Here is a 16359-nt window from a genome sequence, read left to right as displayed (position 1 = left end):
CCACTCAAAAGGGGACAGCAGCGGTACTGCAGCCCCTTTCTGGGACTTCCTTAAAGGACAGTGGTGAAGCGAATTCCTCCCAATGGGCAGAACTTCAAGCCATGCATATGGCTGTTCACTTTGCATGGAATAAGAAATGGCCAGATGTGTGATTATATATGGCTTCATGGGCTGTGGCTAATGGCTCAGCTGGATGGTCTGGAACTTGGAAGAAGCATGATTGGAAAATTGGTGATAAGGATATATGGGGAAGAGGTGTATGGATAGATCTCTGTGAATGGGCCAAAGGAGTAAAGGTATTTGTGTTTCATGTGAATGCCCACCAAAAGGTGACCTCGCCAGATGAGAACTTTAATAATTAGGTGGATAGGATGACACGTTCAGTGGAAACCAGCCATCCTTTTTCCCCAGCTACTCCTGTCATTGCTCAATGGGCTTATGAACAAAGTGGTCGTGGTGGCAGGGATGGAGGTTACGCATGGGCTCAGCAACATGGACTCCCTCTTACCAAGGCTGATTTGGCTACTGTCACTGCTGAGTGCCCAATCTGCCAGCAGCAGAGATCAACACTGCGTCCGCAATGTGGAATATTCCTCAGGGTGATCAGCCAGCAATCTGGTGGCAGGTTGATTATATTGGACCACTTCCATGATGGAAAGGACAGCGTTTGTTCTTACTGGAATAAACTCGTATTCTGGAAATAGATTCGCTTTCCCTGCACACAATGCTTCTGCCAAAACTACCATCTGTGGACTTACAGAATGTCTTATCCACCGTCATGGTATCCCACACGGCATTGCTTTGGATCAAGGGACTCATTTCACAGCAAATGAAGTGTGGCAATGGGCTTATGCTCATGCAATTAACTGGTCTTACCATGTTTCCCATCATTCTGAAGCAGCTGGCTTGATAGAATGATGGAATGGCCTCCTGAAAACACAATTATGGCACCAACTAGGTGGCAATACCTTGAAGGGTTGGGGCAATACCTGGAAGGGTTCTCCAGCAGGCTGTATATGCTCTAAACCAGTGTCCAATATATGGTTCTGTTTCTCCAATAATCAGGAATCATGGGTCCAGAAACCAAGGGGTGGAAAAAGGAGTGGTACCACTCACTATTACCCCTACTGACCCACTCAAAAATTTTTGCTTCCTGTCCCTACTACTCTATGCTCTGTGGGTCTGGAGATCTTAATCCCAAAGAGAGGAACACTCCCACCTGGAGGCACAATACTGATTGCATTGAACTGGAAATTAAGAATGCCACCTGGCCACTTTGGCCTCCTCATGCCTCTGGATCAACAGACAAAGAAGGGCATTACTGTACTATCTGGTGTGATAGATCCTGATTACCAAGGGGAAATTGGGTTGGCTTTACATAATGGAGGTAAAGAAGAATATGTCTGGAATACAGGAGATTCTTTAGGACGTCTCTTAGTACTACCATGCCCTGTGATTAAAGTCAATGGAAAATTACAGCAACCCAATTCTGATATGACTGCTAATGTCCCAGACCCTTCAGGAATGAAGGTTTTGGTCACCCCACCAGGCAAAGAACCATGACCAGCTGAGGTGCTTGCTGAGGGCAAGGGAAATACAGAATGGGTGGTAGAAGAAGGTAGTTCTGAATATCAGCTATGACCATGTGACCAGCTGCAGAAACGAGGACTGTGATTGTTATATTTCTTCATTGTATATGTGCATCAAATATTTTTGTTTCCTTCTGTTATGAACTTTGAAATATAAATAAGGTTAATGCATTTTGGTTGTACGTGTGTTAGTGTATCATGTCCTTATAATTGTCATGACTTTATAATTGTCCTTATTTAGAGATTATATAATGTTAAGAAGATGTGTACAACTGCCAAGTTGACAAAAGGTGGACTGGATAGTTGGAGCTGTGTGTCAACTTGGCTGGACCACAATTCTGTATGGTTTAAGCTGTTGTGATATGGTTATTCCCATGATGGGATCAGATGATTATGTTTTGAGCAGCCAGTCTGTTGAAACAGAGTTTCCTGAGGGTGTGGCCTGCTTCCAGTATATCTATGGACATCCTGGGAAAAGAGACATTCTTCTGTGGATCGGGAGTCTGTTGTGCTGCCTACAACTGTCCATGAGCGAACAATCCACCATTCGGCCTGGAGATCTTGGATTCATCATTCATTGGAGTTAATGGCCAGTACACTGCCTGCCAACCTTGAGTTCCTCAGCCCCTGCAACTGCAAGAATCAGGAAAAGCCTCTAGCTTGACGTTTGATCCAAGAACTTTGGACTTGCCAGCTTCTATAAGTGTGTGAGCCATTTTCCTAAGATAAACTTTTTTCTCTCTCTATATATATAAGCTTTACTAATTCTGTTTCTCTAGAGAACCCAGTATAACACACCTAGCATTAATAGCAAAGTTCAAGAAGACAGAAAATAACAAATGCTGGTGAGAATGAGGAAAGACTAGAACTCTCATACACTGCTGGAGGGACTGTAAAATGGTATAACCATTGTGGAAAGCAGTATGGTGATTCCTTAAAAAGTTGGAATTAGAAATACCATTTGACCCAGGCATTTCATTACTAGGTATATATCCTAAAGAAGCAAGAGCCAGGACAAGAACAGACATATGCACACCCATGTTCATTGCAGCACTATTTATAGTAGCCAAAATATGGAAACAACCTAGGTGTCCATCAATTGAAGAATGGATAACTATGGTACATACACACAATGGAATACTACGAAACCCTAAAAAATAACATAGAATCTGCAAAACACTGCATAACGTAGATGTTATGTTGAGTGAAATAAGTCCATCACAGAAGGACATATATTGCATTAGTCCATTATTGTAAAAAGTCAAGGAAAGATTTACATATGGAAAAAAAAAATTTCCGTTTTGGTGACTAGGGGTGGGAAGGGAGGGGAGGAAACACTGTTAGATAGGTAGAGACAAGTACTGGTTTGGGTGAAGAGAAAGGCAATGTACCAAATGTGAGTGATCAGCATGGTGGCATTGAGGAAGAGGAAGATATAGAGAGGTATATGGGAGGTACAGACAATAAAGATGAACCCTTTTGCACATACAGTACTACATTGTCACTGAAGGCAAGCATGGCTATATGGGTGCATAGATGGGTGGACAGGCTGAACTATCAGGTGTGTCTATGAAGGGGGTAGTGTGCCAAGACCATATATAGTGTTGGCAGACAATATTTCTACAAGTGTATTTGTATGCTTTGTAAGAACTCCTAGGTGTATAGTAGAGCTGACAAGGGACAAGTTTGTGGTCACTTCTTGGTCACAGCCAGCTACCCAGAGGGAGCAAGTAGTTGAACCTGTGGGCTTGGGACCTTAGTTGCAGGGGACATCAAGCTCAATTGGCATAACACACTACACAAAACATCATTCCACCTCCTACTTTGGTGAGTAGTGACTGGGATCTTAAAAGCTTTCAAGCAGCCATCTAGATGCTATGATGGGTTTCTCCTCATCCAGAGCAAAGAAGAATGAAGAAAGACAAAGGCACATGGAAACAATTAGTCCAAGTGACTGGTGTACCATGCGATACTCAGCCTATACGACTATGAGACCAGAAGAACTAGTTGGTGCCCGGCTACCACTGTCAACCACTCCAGGGGGGCAGGGTCTATGTAGGAGATCCTGGATAGGGTGGGAGAACAATGTGGAACAAAACTCAAAATCATTTGTGGAAAGAAAATAAAAAAAGAGACCAATTTTGCTGGTCTTACAGAGCCTAATGGAACCACTGAGACTATGGCCCCTAGCTGCTCTCGGGTCTGGAATGGAACCCACTCTTATGGCTTCCAAACCCAAACAAAAGACAAACATATGAGGTGAACACTTATACTAGGTAGACACACTTCTTGGAGAGAACAGTCATGGGAAAACAGAATGACTGTGTACAGGGACATAACTCAGGGGGCAGGAGTGCATGGAGGGAAGGACACAGGGAAGAGGTAACTATGGGGAGGATGTGGCAGGGGCGCTGTTGCATCATGATAAATTGTAGTCAGTGTCATGAGACAAAGTATATGTGAACTGCTGTATGGAAAGTGAATTTGCTCTGTAAACTTTCACCCAAATCACAATAAAAGAAAAAGAAAGACAGAAAGAAAACACAAATCTTCACAGCTGGACCAATAAGTAACACAATGATAAATGGAGAAAAATTGAAATTGTCAAGGAGTTAATTTCACTTGAATCCACAATCAATGCCTAGGGAAGTACAGTCAAGAAATTAAATGACAGATTGCATTGGTAAATCTGCAAAAGATCTCTTTGTAGTGTTAAAAAGCGAACATGTTACTTTGAAGACTAATGTGTGCCCTGATCCAAGCCATGGTATTTTCAGTGGTTTCATACACATGTGAAAGTTGGACAATGAATAAGGAATACTGCAAAAGAATTGAGGCCTTTGAATTGTGGTGGTGGTGGTGAAGAATATGAAACATACCATGGACTGTCAGAAGAATGAAGAAATCTATCTTGGAAGAAGTATGGCCAGAATGCTCCTTGGAAGCAAAGATGGTGAGACTTTGTCTCACTTACTTTGGACATGTGTGTTATAGACAGTTCCTTGGAGAAGGACATCATGCTTTGTAAAGTACAGTGTAGGCGATAAAGAGGAAGACCCTCAAAGAGCTGGATTGACACAATGGCTACAACAAGCTCAAGCATAGCAATGATTGTGAGGATGGTGCAGGTTGGGCAGGGTTTCATTCTGTTGTGTTTAGGATCTCTATGAGCTGGAACTGACTCAATGGCACCTAATAGCAACAATAAATTCTTCTTGCACTTCAGCTCAGAAATCAGCATGATAATATTTTTGAGTTTTAATTTGGCAATTTTGCTCAGTCATCAAACACTTATTGAATATCTAGTCCATATCAGGCACTGTTTTAGACTTTGGGGACACGAAGATGAGCATACAGAGTCTACCTTCACAAAATTCAGACTCTACTTGGAGAGATGGACAGAATGCACAGACCTGGTGAGTTCCCATGGGCGTGGGGCTGCAACTTGCAAAGGGCTTTATGGGCAAAGGGAGAAGGTGCGTCCAGGGAGTGCAGGTGTCATGGCAGAGCTCCTGGAGAAAGTGCCACCATTATGTTACTGACAGTTGTATATCTTGGGACTTCAGGATGGGACAGCATTGAACAACTGATATTTTATTTGTCTTGCTTAATGAATGGATCATGATGTCTCTGAATATATAATTCAAATAGGCTGAATAGAATCAATCTGCTTTTACTGATGTTTTGTGCTAAGGGCTTCCACACACATTACAATGTTTAACCAATTCTCTATAAGGACATCCAGACTTCTTTAGAAACTAGGATGCCACATAGAATAATATTTTGATGGATAGAGTCCATTACCAGTTCAGGCCATGAGCCCAGGTGATTGAAAAAGCATAAATCAGGCAATTGTCCTGGTGGTGTTACTGTCTCCTATTTTTAAGCCTACTGCTACTAATGGAGATATTACCTGACTCTCTTGATGATAAAAGAATTAGCTCATTGGATTGCCACATAATCATCAGGATGGCAGCTTTTCTTTCTCACCAGTTTCCAAAAGAGTGTTTAATTTTTGAAACAGGAGAGGGTTGGCTGGAGACTTTTGTTCTTTGTGCATGCTTCATTTCACCTCCAAAGATTTCTGGCTGCCTGATTTGTACTTAAACCTGGATGTCATGTGTGTGTGTGATTTATGATGAGAGAGAAAGAAAATCTCTCCTCCCTGTTATCTCCAGCTTTACTCGGCTTTGCTTTATGCTGAGATCACCAAGTCAAACTCAGTTTGTCAATCAAGTGCCCAAATCTGAGCTCTTATAACAGCTCACCTAGTTCAAGCCTTCCCTAGAGGAATGGAGAATAAAACAGGGCGAGTGATGGGTTACAGGGTTCCCTTCTATGGAGCCCGGCAGCAAGGAATGAGTCAGAATAGTCATGAGGCAGTCTCTCTGGCACTAACCCCAGACTCATTTTAAATAACGCATCTAAATGTTAATGCACACTTAAGACAACAGTGCAGCTCATACTCTTCCCAAATTGATTCATTTTGCAGTGAGTCTGATGCAATTTACTCAGTATAAAAATGTCTCTGGCAATTAGGGGAACAAAGGAGCAAAGCTGGTGGTACAACAGGCATGACAAACAAAGCAAGATGACGTGGAAGCTGGGCTAGAATTAAATTTCATTTAGAATCAGACACATTGGGGAATGTCAATAGCAAATAAGAAAGGCCTTCCTTGCCTGCCGGAGAAACCTGAGTCTCTATCAGGAAGAGAAGAAGCAAGTAATCTAAGAAATGGTTTTGGTGATGTGTTCTAGGGGCCTCTTTGGTTCCCAATGGTGTCAACTTTAGGAGGTTGGGTTCAAAGAGCAAGATGCAGCCAATGAAAGAGGGAACCAAACTAAGTTGCATCAGTGGGGGGAGATGTCCAGATCACCAGAGAACAATGCTGTTCTGGTTACCTAGTGGCACTCTGACAGGAAATATACCACAAATGGGATGGCTTAAACAAACAGGAGTTTTATTCTCTCTCAGTTTTGGAGGCTAGAAGTCCAAGATAAAAGTGCCAGACTCTAGGGGCTGGGTGAAAGCCCCTCAGCCTTGGGCTTCAGCTCTGCCTCTTGGTCCTGGCCCACTGAAGCTAGAGGCTTTTCTTCACTCAGATAGCTGCTGGCTGCTGAGGCCGACAAGCCGGAGGTTGACAAGTAAAAAGGCACAGTCTTGATGTTACCAAACCACACAGTAGGCCATTAATTCAAGTCCATTGAAAGTCCCAAGGTTGGCAGAGCATGGCAGGCTACTGAGCAATGACATGGCTACATGCAGGGTTCAAGCATGCCATAAGCTAGAGACCATTCCCAAAGCTGTTTCTTATATATGGGAAGCAGACCACATACCCAAAGCAATCACTCAGCTGCTGTGGTAGATCCCACCATGGAATTGCTTGCCAGTCTTATCATGGGGAATAACTACCACTAGCTACCCAGCCACTCAACCGGGCCCAACCAAGTTGACACAAACATAACCACCACAAATTCCATGCCTTTGCTGATAAGATCACATCTGAAGATATGTTTCTGGAAAATATGCATAGAATAAGCTAAAATGGTTTAATTTTGGGAAAAAAGTTAATAAGAAACATGGGACCTTTCATGAAATGGATGAAAAACTACCTTGCAGAAGAAAACTGGCTTATTCTATTTGACTCCAGAGGATAGATACAGGATCAACTCAGTGAAACCAGAAAAGGGACTAACATTTATTCAATGCTCAAATTATTCTAGGTTGAATAATAATAATAATAATTATGTATACAGTATCATAATTCTACTTCACAGGGAAGTTACAGTAGTAAAGCCAATCATGATGTCTTAGTGCTAGGAAGATGGCAAACACTCAACTAATGTTGACTATTACTATTAAAAAGGAGCTCTGGTGGCACAGTGGTGAAAGCATTGGGCTGCAAACCAAGGGCTAGCAGATGGAACCCACCAGCCACTCTGCAGAAGAAAGATGAGGCACTTGGCTTCCGTAAAGATTTACAGCCTTAGGAACCTGTGGGGCAGTTATTCTGTCCCATAGGGTTGTTCTGAGTCAGCATCAACTCAATGACTTTAGGTTTTTTTTTTTTTTTTCTTTTTTTCTAAATTACTGTCAAAATCAACAATCCTCAAGAGGATCCTACACATAGGTGTTACTATTCCTATTTTATGGATGAAACAGTTGAGGCTTACAAACAACCAAACTCACTGCCCTCCAATCGGATCTGACTCACAATGACCCCTCCTTGGGTTTCTGAGGCGGTATCACTACAGAAGTAGATTGCCCCATCTTCCTTCTGAGGAGTGGCTGGTGGGTTTGAACAGCCAGCCTTCTGGTTAGCAGTCAAATGCTTTAGGCACTATGCCACCAGAGAGAAATTAAATAACTTTTTAGAGACATTAAATAACTTTTCAAGGTTATTAAGCTAGTGGGCTATTAGCAAATTCTTTCTGGCAGCTCAAACAGCCCCATAATGGGGGAATCTGTCATTTAGTGAACTACCTGTTGGTTGGAGGCAGATGAGCCACTTTGAAGGCTCTTGCACTGGTTTTGGGTGGGGGTAAACCAGTTACCGTTGAAGCACACACACTCCATATGTGTCAGAGTAAAACTGTGTTCAATGGCTGATTTTTTTTTTTTTTTTTACCAAGTAGATCACCAGGATTTTCTTCCAAGGCACCTCTGGGTGGATTTAAACTTCTAACCTTTCAGTTAGCAGCCAAGCTCATTAGCCATTTGTACCACCCAGGGAATCCTCGAGTCGAGGTAGAGGGGCTAAATTCAATTACATTTAAGGTTCTTTTCTGCTCGATAATTCTATGATTGTAATATTTTCCAAATTCTGCTAACTAGATCATAACTTTAACCCATCTTAGCATAAATGATCATGTGGAAACGTTTTTGGAGAGGCAGCCACAGAAGAGAGCAAGAACCAGCGGACATGCAGTAGGATGTGGGAGTATTTATTTCCATTTAAACTCTGGCTCAGCCCATCACTAAATTTCCTGGATCATATTCCACAATGAATCTCTTCCTACTATCTTCCCAAGTTCCAGAGAACAGCCTTGAGTTAGAAAAGGTGGCAGAGGGTTAATAAAGAAAGTTGACAGACATGTGAGGAGTTTTAGAAATGGAAATCACCAGCTAGAGTCTATTGGAAGGATGACACAGTGAGTGCCAGAAGCCTCCCCAGGAAAAGTGACCAGGTCACTACAAGGAGGGTTGGAGCTCTCTAGACAGGGTCACTCTAAGTTCTGCAGCCAAACACCCAATAGAATAATGATTAGCATTTCATATAGTCAGGGAGGAATTTTACTCCTGAGAGAGAAAAACAAAATAATAGAGGGAATATTTAAGGAACAGTTGGAGAGAATGCATTTGAAATTCTTCCTAGCTTGTCTGAAAAGATAAAAAGTCAGTGTGGTTAAAGGGGGATGGAAAGACTAGTAAACTACTGAGGAAGAAATGGGGAGAAAATATCAAGGACAAATCATGAGTGGAAGATTGGGAAATTTTATTTTATATGTATATAAAACAGTCATATCAGAATGTGAAATTGGAGAAGGATACACAGAATAAGGAAAGGACCATATATAGAGAGTGACATTGCCAGTGGTCTAGGGATATACCTTGAGATCAGCTATCCAAGAGCACTAGGTCACCTGAGGGTCTGGGCCTTCCTCCAACCTAGAGCACAATTTAGCCCAAATGATTGGCAATTAACATGCTCGGGTGCTAACTGAAAAGTTAGAGGTTCAAGTCCACCATGGGGCACCTTGGAAGAAAGGTCTAGCAATCTACTTTCAGCCACTGAAAACCCTATGGAACACAGTTCTACTCTGACACATATGGGGTCATCATGACTAGAGGTCAACTTGATGCCAACTGGTTTCTTATCCATAGAAGATCTGCAAAACTAAAAGGAGCACAGAGATGGCAATCAAAAACTATCTTATTTCCAAGGCTAATATATGCCAGCTTTTGCTTCGTAGCATTACCTAGTTACAGCTACAAATGGAGGTGACATAGGCTGAGGATAGTCATGAAATCCATGGCTGGCTAGAAAGAAGTGAGTCCTTATAGAGGTTAGAGATAGAATTTTGGTCAAGAGGTTTCTAAATGTTTTTTTTCCCCCCTCTTAAAATTTTACCAGTGGCTCAACTTTCAGTCAAGCAATAGACAGGCCTATAAGGTGAATAATAACACCAGGGAGGTATGCATTATTTACAACAAGCAACCAAGTGCGATCAAAAGGGCAGCTTTTGCTCAGGGACAAAGTTAAGAAAGGCAGGAAGGGAAAGGAAAGAAAGATGAATGGAAATGTGAAATAGAGACAGGAGGTGAGAAGAGTGCCATTACATTGTGGGGATTGCAGTCAATGTTGTAAAACAAAATGTGTATGAATTGCATGAAAGGAAAACCAATTTGCTCTGTAAATGTTCACCCAAATCACAATAAAAAGTTTTATTATTTTTTCTAATGCATATCAAGTTATCAGGAAAAAATTTCTGGTCCAATAACAATTTGGGGAGTTTTCTATTTAATAGATATTTATTGAACATATTCTATGAGTCAAACCCTGTGCTAGGCAACAGAGATGCAAAGCTAAATGATGCCTATCCCTAACTTAGGGAGCCTAATGGGTGAGAAAGGAGTGTAAAGGAATAAATGTGTGTTGTGAGGCTCTAACGGAGCCAAGGAATTGAACAGACAACATAAGTGGGCACAAAGGGAGGCATAGCCCATTCTCCTTGGAGCAGGACCAAGGTCTCAGGGAAGGCTTCATGGAATAGGAACTGAGAGATTCTTTCTTGGAGGAGGAGAAGAACATATTTAGTGCTCATGAAGGTGTGGGAAGCTTGGGATCTTGAATCAGCTTGCTTCACCTGGGGCAACCATGAGAAGTTTGGTTTGAATGATGTCTAGTTCCAACAGAATGGGGTAAGCCACTTGAGAAGGCTCAAGAGGGCTGAGGCCAGATCAGGGGCTTGGTATACCATGCTAAGGAGTTCAGACTTGACCCTGGGTTTACTGGAGTCTACTGAAGGCTGTGAAGTGGAAGATGAATAGCCTGCAATACTCACCTGCCAGGTCTCTAATCAAGGTCTTGATTTGCTAACTTGGGGGCTTCCTAATGCCCAGGAAGAATCACTGGAGTTATTCAAGCTCTGAAAGTTCTTTTACTCAAGGATTTCAAGGAACATTTCACAGAATCACCAATACAGTGTTTCCATTTGGCTGAGGCTTCTCCCTCATACTTCATCAGGTGAACTGAAAGTTTGACTCAACTCAAGAAGTAGAAAGCAGCATAGGGCACAGCTCTCTCCTTCCAAAAATTCCCACATCCATTGCCTCTGAATCAATACCAACTCGTGGTGACCCCATGTGTTACAGAGTAAAACTGCTCCATAAGGTTTTCTTGGCTGTAATCTCTATGGAAACAGAGCATCAGTGATGCTTGGTGATGCTTTGTGGGTTTGAATTGACAACCTTTCAATTAGTAGACCAGTGCAAACTGTTGGTGCCACCTAAAGACCCTGCTCTTTCCTTAGACTACATTATATGCCAATCATTTGGGCTGAGTTGTCCTGCAGGGTGGAGGAAGGCCCAGACCCTCAGGTGACCTGGTACTCCTGGGTGGCTAGGCTCAAGAAATATCCCCAGGCCATTGTCCATGATAGTTCTCATGGCTTGGACTCAGCCAGAACTCAGTTAAAAAGTGGTTGGCTTTCTCTACGCATCCTCCTCTTTCTTGCCTCCACAAGACTTACCAATTGGCAGAAGGAAAGCTATCAGTATTTGAAAGCAGTGGAAACACTCATCCTCTAGGCTTAGGGATATTAAGATCCTCTCAAGAATAGACTTGCACCAAATCTGTGTGTAGATTTTGTAAAGCCTTTTAAATTTGAAATCCCATGGTTGATACAGCTCTTAACTTGCTCTGAACCATAAGAGAATGCATTTCTTGTATACAAGCGAAGAGTTTTGCTAGACTTGTGACCACAGTACTATAAACAAAATAGAACAAAGGGGAGAAAAGAAAACGTATAAGCTGACCAGGTAGGTAATCAGAAACAAGGAGGTTTGAGATCTGGTGAGAATGCAAGCCTGAGTTGGGCTTTATTAGGATAGGTCACACTGTGTTCTTTACTTGTGTGCCATCAGTGCCATGTGCCTGGACATTTTTCATCACAACTAAAAATGACAGTGGTTTTGTCCCCTGGGGCTTGCCTTGTTACCACAAACTTATGTGGTTTCTGAAGGTGGGGGGAACTAGATAAAGATGGAGCTTCAGGACACAGGAAGCTGAGACCATCTTCTCTGGACAGAGTTCCCACAGCTTTCTGCAGTGCCAGGCTTCATGCACCCTGGTCCCAATCTCAGAATTGCCTGCTCCCCAAAATGTGCTTCTTTTTGGTACTAAACCTTGGAATGTTGCCTTTTCTTCTCTTTTCTTTTTGGATGGGAAATATTATATATACAGTATTTTTATGTAGAAGGAGCTCTAGGGACGCAGTGATTAAAGCAAACAAAAAAGTCAGTGGTTCAAACCTACCAGCTGCTCCACAGAAGAAAGATGAGGCATTCTGCTTCCTTAAAAATTTACAGTTTTGGAAACCCTATAGGGCAGTTCTACTCTGTTCTACAGGGTTGCTATGAGTCGAAATTGACTCAATGGCAGTTTTGTTTTTTTTTTAAATTAATATGCAGTTACGTATTTATTAAAGTGAATAACAATTAATTATAGATAAATAATAAATTACTCTTAATCATTAGTTGGTAGTAAAGAAAACAAGCAAACAAACTCATTGCCATTGAGTCGATTCTGACTCATGGAGACCCCTTTGGGTTTCCAAGGCAGTAAATCTTTAAAGTAGATTGCCCAGTCAGTTGGAAATAGGGAGGCCCATAAGGTCATAATTAGGAGCATGGACTGTGTAGCTAGACTTCCTGGGTTCAAATCCAGGCTGCTCCTTATTGCCGTGTAGCCCTGCACAAGTTATTTAATCTTACTGAGCTTTGGCTTCTTTATTGTAGAATGGACATAGGAACAGTCCCTCCCTCATCAAGTGATGGTGAGCACTGTGTTAAGTGAGATGATGCATATAAAGCACTTAGAATGATGCCTGGCATCACAGAGTGAGCACCAAAGAGTACTCCTCCTCCTCTTTGTTACATAAATTAAGAGGAATGTAGAAAGGGAGGTACATTCCTACTCAGGCTGCCAGCAGTCTCCAGCCATCAATCTCATTCTTTCTCTTTCCATTATCTGTCAGCACTTAGGAATCAACACTGGATCCCCATCTTTGACTAGTCAGGGGAGTGTAAATGAATGGGGAGATAGGCCAGTAACTAGACTGTCATAAGGCCACATGGTCAGTGTGAACCAGGAAGCCCTAAAAGGGCTTCTGAGAGGAGGGGACAAGTGCTGAAGAATAAGGGTCTCTGTGGTGGAAAGAAGGAGCTCTGGTGGCATAGCAGTTGAGCATTTGGCTGCTAACCAAATGGTCAGTGGTTCAAACCCACCAGCTACTCTGTAGGAGAAAGATAAGGCAGTCTGCTTTTGTAAAGTTGTACAGCCTTGGAAACCCTATGGAGCAGTTGTACTCTGTCCTATAGGGTCACTATGAATCAGAATTCACTCGATGGCAATGGGTTTGTTTTTTGGTGGTGGAAAGGGAGTGAAGGGCATTCCCTAAGCAATAACCCACCTTAGCTATTACTCTTCCTGTACAGGGAAGGAAAGGGGCAGCAGAGAACTCCTGGAGTTGAGCCAACAGGAACTACACCAGGTGAGACTGTGTTTTCCTCATATATAAATAGCTTATACTCTGAAATCCAAGGAGTCCTGGTGGCACAGTGGGTTAAGCGCTCTGCTGCTAACCAAAAAATTGCCAGTTTGAACTCACCCAGAGGCTCTATAGGAGCAAGACCTGGCAATTTACTCCTGCAAATATTACAGCCTAAAAAACTCTATGAGGAAGTTCTACTCTGTCACATTGGGTCATTATGAGTTGAAATTGACTGGATAGCATTTAACAACAATGAAAATTCTGAAATTCACTTGTGCTGGGCCAAAAATTAGTTACATACATGAATTGTCCGTACGAACCTGACTGGATGTAAATATACTATATATGCAGTATATTATGTGATTGGGTATTTATTTATGATAGTTAATAATTATAAATAAGTCATGAGTTATTCTTAATCATCATTTGGTAATAGGGAGCCTTAACCAAACCAAATCAATCTCACTGCCATCAAGTTGATTCTGACTCATAGCAATACCCATTGGGTATCCAAGGCTATAAATCTTTATGGAAGTAGATTGCCCTATCTTCCTTCCACAGAGTGGCTGGTGGGTTTGAACCACTGATCTTCTGGTTAGGAGCCAAATGCCTTATCCATTACACCACCAGAGGTCCTAAATAGGGTAATAAATAGGAGCATGGATTGTGCAACTAGAACTAGTCTTGTCATTGTTGTAAAGGAGCTCCTTCTGGGGAGGAGGATGCTACCAGAAAGGAGAAAGTCAGAAAAATGCCTGGATCCAGGATGAGGTCTTTGGAGCCTGGATGTCAGGAAGTTTGTTATAAGAAGGGGATGGGTAGCCCAGGGATGAGATTTTTCTATTTGGAAACCACCTTTGTGTGGTGGGGTGGATTTTGATGCCATACTAGCTGGTGGGTGGCATACACAAAATGAAAGTGTGAGCACTCAGAGACTGGGTAAGGGACAGGGTGGCTGAGTGACAAACACAAAGAATCACAGACCCATGCTCATCATACTCTGTCATGATACTTTGCACACTAATCACTCTGCACAGGGTGTCTTCTTCTCATTGTATATCTGACAAACTCTCATTCTCTCTTCAGAGCCAGCTAAGTTCTCTTCCTTTATGGCTACCTCTCCTGAAGCCACCAGCAGACTCTGGCATGCATTCCTCTGCACTCTATGGCAACCATGCACAGTACACACTACAGCCTTTTGCCCAGAGCATAACTGTCCCATTGTCTGAACTTCCTTGTGAGCCTCTTGAAGGCCAGGTGAGCCAGCAAGGTCCATGTGGTACCTGGGACTCAATAAATGTTTGCCAACAGAATGTATGAATGAGTGAAGGAGTGGATTCCTTGATACCAATCGTCTACTGTCTAAGACCTATCATTGATTTTTTAATATTTCCCACCCAACAGGGAATGGCAAGGTTCAATATACACTTCTCAGATGAAAAGTGATTGTTCTTATGCATGTTGACTTTTCTTTGTATACAACATATATTTATCATTATGGGATCTGCCAAGATGCCATTCTGACAAGCTGAGGGGTTACAGGTATTCACAATTCTTTCATCGTCCTGGTGTTCAATCATCAAATATCTAGGGCAGAGTGGGAAAACGAAAGCAACCAACTCAAAAGAGTCCCACTACAAGCCTTCGGCTGTCAAGTCTGGAAGGTCAAACCTGGCAGAAGCTGATGGTCTTTTCATTTATTTTTCTTGACGCCCGTCAATGAAAGCAATCGAGAGTAAAAGTTGTACCTGCCAGGAAAGGAATTGTCCTTTGTACTTAGTGGCAACCTTCACAGTTGAGGAGCACTTTGACAGTTGCTTCCTGAGCCCCAGGGAGGAGTATACATCTAACCCTGGGCATGGGCAGCGGGGAGGGGGATACTTTTCATCTTTTCATTGTAGACTTTTTTGTGATCTTGAACTAGGCTTTAATTTTCGGACTCAGAGTTTAGGCTTAGGAAGAGTCACATCATAGAACTGCCTTAAATTGATCTGGTATTTACTCTTCAAACATCGAACACTTACCATGTACCAGGCACTGCAGGGAACAACAGTATGTACAAACTGAGGTCTCTACTTTCAAGTTGAATATTAGATGAAACATACTGGATGTCTCTTTGACAAGAGCTTTTCCTCACTGGATAAGAATAGGCCCCAGAGAAAATGCAGAACAGAATTTCAAATTTCCATGGAATCCAGACTTTATGGATCCATGGAGGCTGGATGAACCCCTAAAATTATTGCCTTGAGATAATATTTAAACTTTAAACCCAAAATATCCCCTGAAGTCTTCTTAAAATCAAACAATGGTTTAGCTTAGCTAGTAAGGAATATATACCTTGAGTACTGTGCTCTTTTAAGAGCTATATGTATGGAATCAAACTGACAATAGCAACTCAAATGATTATATAGGAAACTTAGAGAAGTGAATTTATGTTAATAGGACCTCTCCCAGAACTGACAATTCTGAAAAAGAGGGTGAGAATGATCGCACAACTCAAAGAATGTACTCAGCGCCACTGAATTGAACACGTAGAAATTATTGGTATATAGTCTGCTATGTATATTCTCAACAACAACAATAACAGAAATGAAATATATAGAAAAAGAACAGGTTCCTGACTTCAGAGCCAGGCATGATGCCCGAGTTCAACTTTAAGTCCCTCCTCTTAGGGGAATGCCTTGACCCCCCTCTCCCAGCAATAAAAAAGGACTCAGAAGATCTTTATTCCCCTATTCCCCTATAAACTCACAGGATGACCTTGGGCAAGTCATTGAATCTGAGACTCAGTTTACTATTTAAAATCAGGGTAATGATATGTATGACATAGATCAGAGTAAAGATGAAATGAGCTGATGGGTGTTGATGTATCTGGTAAGCTGAACACAAACTCTATAGCTATTCACAAAAATAGTAACTACCGAGGCGGGGCAAGATGGCGGACTAGGCAGAAGGATTGCACAGACCCTCTTCAACAAAGAAAAGGGAAACCAAT

The 16359-nt window shown here is 42.1% G+C and overlaps 1 protein-coding gene across 1 annotated transcript in view; it reads right to left on the bottom strand.

The window, feature by feature from the left end:
* The window catches only part of ALK (ALK receptor tyrosine kinase), a 1238429-nt gene that overhangs the window by 589545 nt on the left and 632525 nt on the right, over positions 1–16359 (bottom strand). The gene's annotated exons all lie outside the window — the stretch shown is intronic.

This window comes from Orycteropus afer, unplaced genomic scaffold, assembly GCF_000298275.1.
Source record: "Orycteropus afer afer isolate SDZICR_OR568_19922 unplaced genomic scaffold, OryAfe1.0 scaffold00054, whole genome shotgun sequence".
Classification (NCBI taxonomy): Eukaryota; Metazoa; Chordata; class Mammalia; order Tubulidentata; family Orycteropodidae; genus Orycteropus; species Orycteropus afer.
Note: the sequence above shows the minus strand (reverse complement) of the source record. Positions and strands in the feature narration are given on the sequence as shown.